Genomic DNA, 13,211 nt, shown 5'->3' on the forward strand with positions numbered 1-13,211 from the left:
TCTCTCTAAAATTCTTAATTATAGTACTTAAGTAATTTGTAATATGTAGATTGAATTATCACAATTAGTTTATAAATTAAAAGATTACAAAACTATTGGATTCACATGAACATTATATTTGGTAACCGACTTGCAATCTCTAAAATGCAATTTAAAGTGAGGTACAGGGAATTCTACTATTGGAAATGATGAACGTACTGTAATTATGTTTCCAAAATAAGCAAATAGAAAATAGGACAAAATACTGAAAACAATGGTTTCCCAGAAATGGAACAAAAGTGAGAAGGACTGTGATTTCTGAGACAAGAGAAATAAACGAGAGGAATCTATAATTATCCATTTACTGCCTGGAGGAGCACTCCAGATTATCGTCCAGGGAAAAGGATTATAAGTAGAGCACAGCAGTAATCCTGAGTTGAAGGTGAGTTGATGAACAGAAATAAAAAGTCAGGGAGTCTGAAGAAGCTGGAAGTTGTAGGGAAGGGTTCCACAGTAAGAACTATGTGAAGAACTTTGCAGATGTGCATATTGCTCATGTTGAGTCTTTGCTCATTGGTAAGCTGCATGTGCACAGAATGAAACTGAAAAAGGTTACATCATTTTATTCTTTCTGTTCTCCACAATGCCAGGTAGTAAAGAACTGGTTAGTGATAAGCTAAACAACCCTCAGCATTCATACCTCCAGAGGTAGATACTTGAATTTTGGCCAGCAAGCATGGAGAGTCCTTGTTGTTCAAACAGGGCATTTAGTAGAGAGACCACAAGAGTCATGTATTAATAGAAGTGGTAAATTACCTGTAGCATAAAGATGACTCTAGGCCCAGCCTAAAGATGCTTAAAAGCTTGTTTGAAAAAATCAGACTTATCTGCAAGTAACTGCCCACTGGAACAAAGACTACAAAATCCAGGTATTTAACATACATGATGTCTAGTATACAATAATAAATTTCTAGGCATGCCAAAAAGCAGGAAAACAAAACACAGGATTAGGAGAACACAAAATCAAAAGAAACTGAAACAGAAATGAAAAAAAATAGAATTAGAAAAAATTAATTTAAACATATATTACAAGTACGTTAACTATGCTCAGTAATTGAAACAAAAACATGAACAAAAAGAGAGGAATGAAATATTTAAAAAAGAAGTAAATGGAACTTTAAAAAATATCAAAAATTCAAAAATTCACTAAATTAAATTAACAGTATATTAAATACAAATAAAGAAGTCACTAAAATTGAAGATATAATAAATATAGCCAGAAAAACCCAAACTGAAGCAAAGATAAAAAAGAGTGGGAAAATGACTAGTGCTTCACTGACTTGTGAGACCATATCAACTGGTCTAACATATAAATAACTGGGTATGTCAGAATGAGTTGGGATGAGAATTTTAAAACCATTTTGTATTAGTCTGTTCTCACACTGCTAATAAAGATATAGCCGAGTATGGCTAATTTATAAAGAAAAGAAGTTTAATGGACTCACAGTTCCACATGGGTAGGGAGGCCTCACAACCATGGTGGAAGATGAAGAAAGAGTAAAGCGACTTCTTACACAGTGGCAGGCAAGGGAGAGCTTGTGCAGAGGAACTCCCATCTATAAAACCATCAGGTCTCATGAGACTTATTCACTACACTGAGAACAGCACAGGAAAGACCTGCCTCCATGGTTCAATTATCTCCCACTGGGTCCCTCCCATAACATGTGGGAATTACGGGAGCTACAATTCAAGATGAGATTTGGGTGGGGTCACAAACTATATCATTCTGCCCCTGGTCCCTCCCAAATCTTATGTCCTCACATTTCAAAACCAACTATACCTTCCTAACAGTCCCCCAAAGTCTTAACTCATTTCACTATTAACTTTTTAAAAGTCCACAGTCCAAAGTTCCATCTTAGACAAAATCCCTTCTGCCTAGGAGCCTGTAAAATCAAAAGCAATTTAGTTTCTTTCTAGATACAATGAGGGTATAGGCATTGGGAAAGTACACCCATGTCAAATAGAAGAAATTAGACAAAACAAGAGGCTAAAGATTCAACGCAAGTCCAAAATCCAGAGCAGAAGTCAAATCTTAAAGCTCCAAAATGATCTTCATTGACTCCATGCCTCACATCCAGGTCATGCTGATGCAAGCGGTGGGTTCTGATGGTCTTAGGCAGCTCCACCCCTGTGGCTTTGCAGGGTACAGCCCCCTCCTGGCTGCTTCCACGAGCTGGCATTGTCTGCAGCTTTTCAGGCACAAGGTGAAAGCTGTTGATGGATCTACCATTTTGGGACCTGTAGGATGGTGGCTCTCTTCTAACAGCTCCACTAAGTAGTACCCCAGTGGGGACTCTGTGGGTGCTTGCACCCCACATTTCCCTTCCTCACTGCCCTAGCAGAGGTTCTCCATGAGGGTTCCATCCCTGCAGCACCACTCTGTCTGGACCTCCAGGTATTTCCAAACATTTTCTGAAATCTAGGCAGAGGTTCCCAAACCTGAATTCTTGACTTCTGTGAACCCACAGGCCCAAAACTACATGTAAACCCACCAAGGCTTGGGGCTTGCACTCCCTGAAGCAATGACCTGAGCTCTACGTTGGCCCCTTTAAGCCACATCTGGAACACGAAGCACCAACTCCTGAGACTGCACAAAGCAGCAAGGCCCTGGACCTGGCCCACAAAACCATTTTTTCCTCCTAGGCCTCCTGTCTTGTGATAGATAGGGCTGCTGTGAAGACCTCTAACATGTCCTGCAGACATGTTTCCCATTGTTTTGGCAATTAACATTTGGCTCCTCATTATTTACATAAATTTATCCAGCTGGCTTGAATTTCCCCTCAGAAAATGGTATTTTCTTTTCTATCTCATTGTCAGGCTGCAAATTTTCCAAACTCTCATCCTTCACTTCTTCTTGAACGCTTTGCTACTTAGAAATTTCTTCTACTCAATATTCTAAATCATCTCTCTCAAATTCAAATTTCCACAGATCTCTAGGGCAGGGGCACAATGCCACAAGTCTCTTTGCATAGCAAGAGTGAGCTTTACTCTAGTTCTCAACAAGTTCCTCATTTCCATCTGAGACCACCTCAGCCTAGACCTTATTGTCCATATCAACATCAGCATTTTGGTCAAAGCCATTCCACAAGTCTCTAGGAAGTTCCAAACTTCCCACATCTTCCTGTCTTCTTCTGAGCCCTCCAAACTGTTCCAACTTCTGCCTGTTATCCAGATCCAAAGTCAGTTTTACATATTCAGGTACTTGTACAGCAGTACTCCACTCAGCCAGTACCAATTTACTGTATTAGTCTATTCTCACATTGCTAATAAAGACATACCTGAGACTGGGTAATTTATAGAGAAAAGAGGTTTAATGGACTCACAGTTTCACATGGCTGGAAAGGCCTCACAATCATGGCAGAGATGAAGGAAAAGAAAAGGAACTTCTTTTTTTCTTTTTTGAGACAGTCTTGCTACGTTGCCCAGGATGGAGTACAATGTCACCATCTCAGCTAACTGCAATCTGCCTTCTGGGTTCAAGTAATTCTCGTGCCTCAGCCTCCCAAGTAGCTGGGACTACAGGTGTGTGCCACCACGCCTGCCTAATTTTTGTATTTTTTTTTTTTTTTAAGTAGAGACAGGGTTTTACCATATTGGCAAGGCTGGTCTCGAACACCTGACCTCAAGTAATCCGCCCGCCTCAGCCTCCCAAAGTTCTGGGGTTACAAGCATAAGCCACCATGCCTGGTCCTACAAAGGGACTTCTTACATGGTTGCAGGCAAGAGATAGCTTGTGCAGGGGAACTCCCATTTGTAAAACCATCAGATCTCCTGAGACTTATTCACTACCATGAGAACAGCATGGGAAAGACCTACCCCCATGACTCAATTATCTCCCACCAGATTCCGCCCACGACATGTGGGAATTATAGGAGCTACAGTTCAAGAGGAGATCTGGGTGAAGACATAGCCAAAACATATCACATTTCTAAAACATTTCCAAATTTGATGAAAATGAAACCCACAGATCCAAAATGCTGCAGAGAACACTAAGCAAAACAAAGAACAAACCTGCTCAAATTACCTTGTCATAAAATTGCTCAAAAACATTGAAAAGAGAAAAGAAAGCAGCAGGGGAGGGGCCACCTTAAATGCTAAGAACCAAAGTGGTAAGATATGAATCCCTCTCTAGCTGCCCATGAATCATGGCTGATGTCTTTTGCACTGACGTCCTCGGAGGAGGTGTCCTTCCAGACTGGGGAGCTTGTCCATGGAAATGGACTGGACTCCGTGATGTGCCCTGCAGACACTAATGTGGCTCTGTCCACTACTGTCTCATAGATCTCAGCCTTACAGGTGGACAGAACATGAGTTACCATACCAGCAGCTGCAACTACTTGAGTCTTATTGGAGGTAAGAAAGCTGAAGTATGGGTAGGGCCAGTATTTTTTGGTTTTTCCTTTTATTTCTAGTTGACACATAATCGTACATATTAATAGAATACAGAGTGGTATTTTGAAACATGTGCAAAATATGTATTTTCCATATTCTTGATTCTGTGGCACCCAGGACTTTGTAGAGTCGGGGAGGGATTACCTTTTACAGGGTTACTTCTTAGAGGCAGTAAACAATTTGCTTGTGAGTAAGCTTTGATATTCAACCAATCCTGAGTCCACACTCTCACCCACCTCCTTTTACCAAGCTCCTGCAATCTGGGACACTGTCCCTCCAGTCTAGTCACCTCAGGGTCAGGGACTAACAACTAGGGGCCAACCTATAGCTGAGACCTCACTGAAATTATACAAGTTATTTAAACTATTTAATACTCAACTTGTTTAACTTGCTTACTTTTCTTCTCCGATTATTTTTTTCCCAGTAAAACCACAATAGTCACCCTCCAGTCCTCTCTCTGCCTGCTCATTTTGTCTCTGTGCTTCCCTCAGTGGCCCTTAACAGCATGACATGTCTACTAGTTCTTGGCGACTGTGATGTGACTATAATAAAAACATTTTCCTTCATGACAAACATTTTCATGTCTGTATGTCTTACCATACCTGATTAAACAAAATCCCAGGTACATCTTAAAACTACTTCATAAGATGAATTGGGGCATATTCCTTCTGCCTCTGTTTTCTGAAAATATCTGTATGAGATCGGTTTAATTTCTTAAATGTTTGGTAGAAAACACCAGTGTACCCATCTGGGACTGGAAAATTGCTTATAGAAAGATTTTTAATTACAAATTCATCTATATATATAAATAATATATACATTTCAAATTATATATGTAAATATATATATTTCAAACATATATGTGTTCTGATTTCCAATTTTGATCAGTTTCAACATTTCTGCTAATGGTTATTTGTGTCTTTTCTTTTTGATCACTCCATCTAGACTTTATTAATTGTATTGATCTTTAAAAATATAATTTAAAGCTGGGCGTGGTGGCTCACGCCTGTAATCCCAGCACTTTGGGAGGTCGAGGCAGGCAGATCACGAGGTCAGGAGATGGAGACCATCCCGGCCAACATGGTGAAACCTCATCTCTACTAAAAATACAAAAATTACCCGGGCATGGTGGCACGTGCCTGTAATCCCAGCTACTTGGAAGGGTGAGGCAGTAGAATCGCTTGAACCAGGGAGTCAGAGGTTGCAGTGAACTGAGATTGTGTCACTGCACTCTAGCCTGGCAACAGAGCAAAACTCCATCTCAAAAAAAAAAAATATATATATATACACACATACACACACACACACAAATATATATATATGTATATTTACACAAAATATATATATATATCAAATTTAGAGTTTCATTTATTTCTTCTGTTGTTTCTAGTTCATTATTTCTAGTCATATTTTCATAGTTCCGTCTACTTAACTTGGCTTAATTTACTCTTCTTTTCCTATTTTCATAATACATAACACAAGTTCAATTTTATATCTTTTTTTCTCATCGAGAAGAGCTATACGTGTTCTTTTAAGCACATTTTAGCTGTATTCACAAATATAAAGTGCATTTTATACTGAATTTTTATTCACTACAAAGTATTTTCTAATGTCCATTGTGAGTTCTTCTTTGACCCATGTATTATTCACATCCTTGTTTAATTTCCAAATGTTAGCAACTTTCCAGATATATCTGTGTGATTGATTAATTTCATTAATTTCATTTTGGTCAAAGAACATATTCTGTGTAACTTTAATCCTGTGAAATTTACTAAAACTTACTTTACGGCTCAGTAGACAGTCTGTTTTTGTGTTGCAAGGTGCGCTTGAGAGAATATGTGTTCTGTTGACATTGACTGAAATATTTTACAAATGTCAATTAGGTCAAATTTTATGATAATGTTAAGTCTTCTGTATTTTTACTTATTTTCTTTTCGTCATGTCAGCTTACGAGAGGAATGTTTATTTTCCAACTATAATGTAAATCTGTCTATTTTCTCTTTGAGTTCTGGAAGATTTTTGCTGGATATATTTTGCTTTGTTATTGGGTGCATATATTTATGATTATTATGCCTTTGTGATAAATTGACCTTTCTTATTGTAAGTATTCATCTGTATACCTGATAATATGACTTAAACTTATTTATGTTTGCACAGTATTATTCCGTCCTTTTATTTTTAACCTATAATTGTTCATACAGGCAAACCTCATTTATTGTGCTTCACTTTATTGTGCCTGGCAGATATTGTTTTTGTTACAAATTGAAGGTCTGTAGGAACCTTGCATCAAGCAAGTCTATCAACACTATTTTCCCAAGAGCATGCACTCACCTCTTGTCTCTGTGTCATATTTGGATAATTCTCACAATATTTCAAACTTTCTTATTATTATTATATTAGTTATGGTGACCTGCAATCAATGATCTTTCATAATACTGTTATAAATGTTTTCAGGTGCCATGAACCACACCCATATAAGATGATGAATTTAATCAATAAATGTATGTGTTGACTGCTCTACTGACCAGCCATTCCTCAATCTCACTCCCTCTTTTCACAACCTTCCTATTAACTGAGACAAAACAATATTGAAATTAGGTCAGTTAATATCCCTACAATGGTTTCTGAGTATTCACATGAAATAAAAAGCTACATGTCTCTCACTTTAAATCAAAAATAAAAAAAATTATTAATCTTAGTGAGGAAGGCATTGTGAAAGATTACAAAGGTCAAAAGCTATGCCTCTTGCACCAAAGAGTAAGCCAAGTTGTGAATGCAAATGTTTTAAAGGAAATTAAAAGTGCTACTTCAGTGAAGACGCAAATGATAAGAAAGTGAATCAGTATTATTGCTGATACAGAAAAGGTTTTAGTGGTCTGGACAGAAGATCAAACAAGCCACAATATTCCTTTACACCAAAGCCTATTCAAAGCAAGGTCCTAACTCATCAATTCTAAGAAAGCTAAGAGAGGTGAGGTAGCTGCAAAAGAAAAGTTTAAAGGTAGTAGAGGATGATGATACATGAGGTTTAAGGAAAGAAGCTGACTTCATAACATAAAATATCATAAGATAGTGAAAGTAGGCATCCAAAAATGTTATAGGTAGAGTCAGAGGACAGTAAACAACCTAAGTAGCCAAAAACGTCACTGCATGCATCATCATATTCTTTGATCAGACTCACAATGTGTTTACCCTCCTTATCCACGGTCATTTGAACCTTATGATAAATCTTATTTGAAGATTTTATGAACATTAAATCATAATCCAATAAATAGTCTCTCTTCTGGCCAATATATCTCCATGGGTATAACATCCTGAGAAGGGTATAAATCAAATGCAAGGAATGCCTGGTCCTCAGTGTCTAAATTGTTATAAACTTGTTAACAGTAGACAAATCTATTTTTCCTACCACTTTTGTATTGCACCGTATACTTGTATTTGGGAGAGAAAAGGTTTGTCACAGGAGAAGTCATATAATTCTACAGTGTGCTTTTTTTTTTTTCTTTCCTGTCCCTTGGTGGAACTCCCTATGGCCAAGGGCCTTAACAGTCAAAAGACAAATAGTTACCTAATTGTTCTAAACCACATAGGAATGGATGTGGACAGACATTTGTTACTTCTTAAAATTATTATTTTAAGTAAAAAAGCCAACAACAAAACAAAACAAAAAAAAGTTACAAGACAGACTTATTTTTAACTTCTATGTGTTGAGCTACTGTGAGCTTGGTTTTTGTTACAGACTTATAGTAGTTAGCCTTATATACCAAACATAAGCATTGTTCTGAGAAATATAGATACATAGATAGATAGATAGATAGATAGACAGACAGATAGAGAGAGAGAGAGAGAGAGAGAGAGAGAGAGAGAGAGAGAGATAGATAGATTAGATAGATAGATAGATAGTGTTATACCCAGGAGGCTTTGTTACAAGATATTTTTATCCTGTTAATAAAGAATTTCCTTTAATTCTATAGTAAGCAGAAAATTTCTATGGTTGGGGTGGATGCAAAAGTGACACATAATAGCTTAGAAGGCAACTAAACTTGTTTTACCAGCTGTTTAGGCATTTTTATACTCCCTTCTTGATTTGGAGGATTTGACCTTAACCTAATTTTTTCGCTGAAAGCTGGCCCTTACAATCTTATGCACCCACCTTTTCTCCAACAGTCGAGGCAGCTTGTATAGTTTTGGCAGCAGAATATTAGCAGTGAAACAGGTCCAGGCCCAGTGGGATACAAAAAGACGGAGATTCATACCTCTGGTTTTCAAAATACCATGATTTTGGTTTCCTTGGATGTAAAACAAGGAGAGATAATTAACATTTATAGTTTGACAATTATAAGAGTAATTCATATATCAGAATAGAAAAAGGAACCTATTACATTAGGGCACTAACTAAAAATATGAAGAAAAATTATAACTTGGTGCTTTCTAGAGGATTCTTGTAGCCAAGAAATAATGATCTAATCTGTTCTCAAAAAGTTAGGGATGAAATCTAGTATTAAGTGTTATGTCTTACCCTTGAAACATTTTTTAGCTGCCCTTTTAATCAAACAAAAAATTATAGCAAGGCCAATTTGTGTGCGAGGTAAGTTTTAGGCTTATGATGCTTGCCTGAATAGCTGCATAAAATGCAGCAAGAATTGATTGGCCATATAGACTCCTTTTGAGTTGATTTTGCTGAAAGTTTACCTAAAAATAGGATACTTTAGTTTCAGTCTTGGTAAAATATCCAATGTCTCCAATTGTTTGGGAAAAAAAATTGTAGTTGAACTTACGCAGACAACTACATTGTCATAACATTCAATCTGAATTTTGGAGGACTCAGAAAGGTAAATTTGCTTAAAAAAAAAAAATTTTACCCAAAAAACTTAAAATATTTTTTGACCCTTTTTAAACCAGAGCCACAGCTTTTAAAACAAGTGTTTGTTTGCCTTGGAAATGCCATTTACAAAACAAACAGCTCCTGAGAACTATTCGGCAATGTAGAATTTAGCAGCTCCTCACAATTAGTCCTAGAAAAGAGGCTCTTTGCTTATTAGGTAGCAAGATTTTGTGTAAGCCATTTTTATTTTACCATGGAACTCTTTTGGGAAACATTATTTCCATTATCATAGGGGTAGCTTCAGTTAATATTTCATAGCAAGGCAGTAAATGCCCTATCAAGTAGAAATTGCCTAGTTCGGTCATCGTCAGTGAAAGGTACTCACAGTTTTTTCCATCAGCCCCAATAAAAGCTCCACATAAAGGGCTATGCAGCAGAGGAAAGCGTTACCCTATATTTGTGGGCTTTTACTAGTTTCTATTTAGTGTGTTTAAATAACATTTTTAAATAAATAAATTTAGTAAATGTTTAAATAACATTTCCTAAAGAGTTGATTTATATGTCTTCAGTTTGTATAGTACTAGAAAAGGGAAAAACATCCCCCAGGTAGATATAGTACCCATTTTCATAAGACTTTTCAGTAAAAGGGGGTTACAACTACCTTACATAAAGCTGGTTTAAACATCTTAAAATCTATAATTCTATTAAACTGCATGTTTTTATGTTCAGGTCTCAGGAACCCTTTTTTACCCCCAGACCATTTTACTTTTTCTGGTGAAAAGGGTTTGGTTTCCCAGCGCCGAGTTACATCTATAAGACCTATGAGGGACTGCAGATTTGATAAGCCTTCTTAAACAGTCCTGTCATTCTGTCACAGAGGCACCCATGTAAAAGGGGTCCCCTTAACCCCCAAATTTACCATGACCTAGGTAATAGGCATATTTGGCACGAGGTTATCCCAGTTATCATAAAGCTAGTCCAACATGGCTTGCATATGAAGCATATTAACTGCTTCATCCGCGGTACTTCACTTGGTATTTTATAGGGAGAGTGGGGCAATCCCCTTCTCAGTGCAAACGAACCTTACAATGGCATTATCTGGCCCACTAGGCTGATTGCTTTCTTAGGAATAACCTCCCGTGCATTTGGAACACATATATTCAGTGATTGTTCAGTAAAAAGCTGTGGGTCTTACATTAATCCAAACAAGTTCTTAAATTCTATAGCATTTAAAATTAATACTTTTGTCCTTAGAGTGTTTATTTTTGTAATCCACTATAGTAAAGATGTTTTTGAAGAAGTTGAATGATACCAATCTACAAAATGGAACAATTGCTTTACATTACACCCGTTGGTTTTAAACAGTTACTTGGTTTTATCCTTCCCCCATATCGACCATTTTCTTGGTAACCACAGGGCTCACAGTTTTGTTGCCCTGTTTTTGTTTTTTTTTTTTTTAACTTATTTAGTTTTATCTGTATATTTTCCTTATTTTATAAAGCAACTCTTAAATAGTTTCTTAACCAAAAAAACTTAAGATTTTTTGAAAATTGACATTCTTGTGTTTATAAAATTTTAACAAAAGCATACTTTATGCTTCCACTACTTTAACTTTTTAGTAACCCAAATTTCCAGTGGGGAAAAACTGAGGGTTTAAATATGACTTTAAGATTTTTAAATTACTGGAGAGTTTTGAGATTAAACTCACCGAAGTCATTTTACCAAAGATTATCAACATTATGTGAATTAAAAGGCATCTGAGCTAGCTTCTACCAATTTGATAAGCACTTACATTTTTTAAGTTACTCCATCAGAGCTCTTTTATGTAGCTTGGTGGTGAAATATCACTTCCACATGACAAATATAAATATAGGAATATAACAGGCATGCAAAATAAAAGTCATGTTCAAAAGTTACTTTATTTGCCGGTTTTCAAAAAAAAAAATTATTTCCCTTACTTTAGATAATTAGTAAAAGTTACAGGAACCAACAAAAGGTGAAGGAAAGAGCCATCATTTTAGGCCTTTTCAAAAGAGAAAGAGTGGCACTTTTAAGATATCAATCTGAAGAATGTTAAAGAGGAGATTATAGAAATAAAAAACTTAAAAATTTCCTGCATTAAAAATAAGTCAACATTTGTAATAAAATATTGTTTTAATCAATTATTTAGTTTGGTATTAGTGCATTTTTAAATATTAAAGACTCATCTCTAGAAATATTATTATAGTTTCTTTTTAATTATAGCCAACTGAATTATACAACCCCTTAAAAATTCTTTTTATTAACCATATTACGACTTACACAGACCACTCACAGTAGTTAGACTTTCTGTTTTGCCCTAAATATCTCTCTTTCTTGAACAACCCAGTTGTTTTATTTTAGGGCAAAAGTTCACCACACAAGATTCTTTCTTATATAAAATTACTTTCCTTTTTACCTCCTTGACCAAAAATACCTCTTCATATCTTTAACTTCCTTTATATCTCTTATTTCCTGATTCCTTTACCTTGTTTCATACATAACCCTTAAATAAGCTTTGAATTAGATGAAGATATTTTACCTTCAATAAGAACACTAAAAAAGTTTTTTTATATTTTTTAATTTGGAAATTACCCAGATAGTTAATATCAAATAACCTTAGATCCTAAATTACGACACATTTGTTCATAAGTATTTATTCCATTACACTTACCTGATTAATAGTTTACCTAGATTATTTATAAAAACTGTGATAGCTAATATTTAAAGTTATTTTCCTGTTAACCATTTTTATAACTTAATTTCAGGTATTTACTTAAATAATAACACTTATTAATTTTAAGGGTATTTATACCAAAAACTCAGGATTTAGCTGTTTTCTTTCAGCCAACAATATTTTATAAGCATATACAAGCGAAGATCATTCTTTCTTGGACTGGGTTTTATAGTTTATAACCCTTATGGCAAATCTGATAGTATTCTGCAGGAATAAACATGAAACTACTTGATCAATAAATGCAAACAAAATGCTAACATTGCTGATATTATTTTACCAATAGTTTTAAAGCCACCTTATTTATTAAAGATTTTACTTAAGTCATGCAAACTCGAAAAAACATTTTACTACTCTTTTTTTTTTAAGCCGCTGATTTAAGCACTTTTACCTATTCTATCTATATTTTAGTAGTGAAACACTGTATGCATGACAGAAATACATGGACATATCTAGGCATGCCGATAGAGGTACATTTATAGATTCATAAAGACTTCCTTTTCATTTTTTTTTTCAATTTTAGACTTTCAAATTCTTGATAACATGTTGCACCACCTAAGTAGTTTTCAGTTAAAAAGACCTAAATTTGCATATTAAAGGAAACAACTCAGGTGACAATCAGATAGCAAAATTTACATAATAAGGTACAGAAAGAAAAAGTTTGGTACGCTAAAGGAAAATTAAAATGAATTCATCTGCCAATTAAACATAAAATTATAGAATTTATAAAGGCCTTCAAATACATACACACATATATACATACATACACATACACACACAAAGATCCTATAGATTTACTTTAGTACTTTGGCCATGAGATGAATATAAATTCGTCAGTTTGCAAAAAAACGGTTAGATCCAAACAGTGGGTTTTTTTTTTTCTTTTTTCTCAGTCCACCAGATTTAAAGCAGGCAGAAAATAGAGAAAGAGAACTTAAGACCTCTATAGTTTGCAGACCTTAGGGCTCTTTTTCCTTAAAGTAATATGTGCACAAAGACCATATTACTTCTATTTTACATAAACTCTGGAAAGTAGAGTTGCCACAAAGCCTACGGAGTTCTCAAAAGGGGGTCATTCTCCTTGTTTATTTCCATATTCTTAGTGAATTTATTTCCTACTTTTTTTTTTTTTTAAGGAGGAACTGATGAGCCGTGGATGAAAACGACAGTTCAGTTCCTCACTCAAACATGCACGGACAAGCC

The sequence above is a fragment of the Theropithecus gelada genome, chromosome 14 (assembly GCF_003255815.1).
Source record: "Theropithecus gelada isolate Dixy chromosome 14, Tgel_1.0, whole genome shotgun sequence".
NCBI classification, from domain to species: Eukaryota; Metazoa; Chordata; class Mammalia; order Primates; family Cercopithecidae; genus Theropithecus; species Theropithecus gelada.